Source organism: Pleuronectes platessa, chromosome 18 (assembly GCF_947347685.1).
Source record: "Pleuronectes platessa chromosome 18, fPlePla1.1, whole genome shotgun sequence".
Taxonomy (NCBI): Eukaryota; Metazoa; Chordata; class Actinopteri; order Pleuronectiformes; family Pleuronectidae; genus Pleuronectes; species Pleuronectes platessa.
In genome coordinates this window covers 19,460,215-19,462,920 of record NC_070643.1, presented here as the reverse complement: position 1 = coordinate 19,462,920, position 2,706 = coordinate 19,460,215, and positions in this window count along the sequence as shown.

Below are 2,706 nucleotides of genomic sequence, written 5' to 3'. Positions count from 1 at the left end.
AAGAAGAAGAAGAAGTGACCAGGAGGGAAGACGTGGGAATAAAAAGAGGAATAAAACACCAGGATCCGAGAGGAGGCAGAGAGAGGGAATGTGAGAGAGGGTCGGTTAGAGAAAAGCGGTGTCTGATTATTAAATAATGATAGTGACAGAGAGGAGGTTCAGTGCAGCGGGTCCACAGGTCTTCAGTGGAAAATCTACAGTGTGAGAATAAAAAGGTTCAGATTTCCGTCAGCGAGGTCAAGCTGCAGCGAGTGGGGACGCACACTTCCGGTCAGAGGCTTTAGAAATAAAATAAAGTAGTGGGGGGAAAAAAGTTGTGGGTCCATTTGGGTCAATATATTTGTAATTTAATGTGCAATGTCCCAAATAACCTCTTCTTTATAGTTTCATTTCTACTAATTGTCACTGTTGTTAGTATCTTGTTCTCATTTCTATTGATATCTACTAATAGGTAAGGTAAAATACAATAAGGCGTATACCAAGTAATGCAGAGCGAACTATTCCCTATACACTTTATTTGATTTGATTAACAATTCACTTATACTTTTACTTTTATATCCACTTGTATCTTTAACTGAATTCTTTATGGTGTTTTTTTACTGTCTTCTACTGTTCATTGTATTGTTAATTTGTGTAGGACATAGCATTATATATATATATAACTGTATTTACTCAGAATGTTAAATATACAAACAGTAGTACGACATAACTATTTTACCTTGTCTCTGTTTTTTATTTTTTGTAATTCCTCCCACCAGAACCAGAACCCATGCAAAAACAAAACATAATCCCCAAACAACGAGTTACTATTCCCATTGAATTTATTAATTATCAATTATGGTTAATCACGTTTAATTTTAAGTGTTCCGGATTGCCCACATTCTTTTATGTGGCCTGCATTTTATTCTGAAGGCCAGTTTGCTTGATTTCCGGGTGTAGTCTCTTTCTACTTGACGCTGCTGAGCTCAGACAAACGGACTGTACCAACTATGTGGAAGGGAAGAAACTCACTTACCCAGAAAACACCGGGTCGGGTATTAATCGATTACAGACGAATTCAACACGTCAAACACGAATTAAATCATTTATCTAAAGTCTCTCATTAGTTTCACTGACAGTAACAGAACAGCTGTGTCTGTTGCCTCCTACCTCCTGAACCCCGTGAATGGTTTGATCCATCAGATGATTTCCAGCAGCTGCAGAAGTGAATCTGTCACAACAGAGTATTCATCACACTGTCTGGGTCATTACTGCAGTTTTATACACAGTTTATTACAGTAACAATAACCATCTACTTCATGCATAAAACATCTATGTGTTGGAAAGTACATTTACTCAAGTATGCAAGTACAAATCAGATGTACATGAACTTGAGTATCTGCATTATGGACCACTTTATACTTTATACCATACCACTACACTTCAAGGATAAATATTGTACTTATATGAGATCTTTATGTACCTTATAAAGTAATGTTAGAATAAAAAACCTAAGAAAGTTATCTTTGTTATATATAGAGTCTTGTATCTTATCTTGTATCTGTTTTCCCTTTTTTTAAATACACGTGTAATGCACAACTTTGTATACCTTCAATTATTTATCTTTAAATGTGTATATATATATATTTTGCTTCAGTACTCTGCCTCGGTTACTTGTATCTTTACTTATACTAAAAATATCTGTATTGTCAATATCTCCATAGGCACATACTTCTTTACAGTGGCAGCTTTGTAGAAGTTCTGGCTTCGATACTTTCATCTCACAGCAGTGAACTTATTCCTGAATTATTTTGACCTTTTATTATTCTAATGCTCATGTTTACCTTAACTGACATCGGGATCATTCGAGTATCTATCTATCTTGATCATGACAGGAAAACTAATTCACTGGAATATCACTTGAATACTAATACGAGTCAACCAAGCAATGAATAAATCATCCTGTAACTATTGTGTAGTAATAATATCATGTTTTAATTGGGGTTTGCACAAAAATATACGAAACCCAATGATTTAACCACATTTCTCATATATAAAAAGAGAGAGGACATGATCTGCCCTTGTGAATTGGTGATGACACTCTGATTAACATCTGATGCGACCTTGCTGCCCCTGCAGGAGACAGAGCAGGTCCACGAGGACATTGACTGTCCAGTCTGATAACGTCTGATCTGATAAAACGTGAGTGAGAAGGAGGGAGATGAGAAAAAGTCAAAGGAACAAACCCCCTTCCCAGAAATCCATTTATGACACCATGATGGTATTAAACACTTTTTTTTAATGATAATAATTTCATCAAAATACAGTTTCTTACTCTGTGAATACTTGGCAATTAATTGGATATAGGTTATAACACATTAACAGTGATTATTTTATCAATCTAATTTTGAATATGACATCATCTCTCAGACTAGAAGGTAGAGAAGGAGTTGAGTGGGAGGATCATTCATATTTTAAAAGAGGTCTTTTATAAATAGTCTGACCACCATGTGTTTTCTGTCCTTTTGGCCATTAACATAAACAATTCAGATTAATTATAGATGAGATCATCGTCTTTTTCCTTGAACCTGAAGGACATAAAGGGCGTGTTCGAGAAAAAGAACGATCATTTCATTAATGCTCGTTATGAGGCTCTTCTTTTAAAACATGCATAGAGGCCAAATGTATGTGAGTGTGAGCAGAGATATAAAATATGCATGACCCACT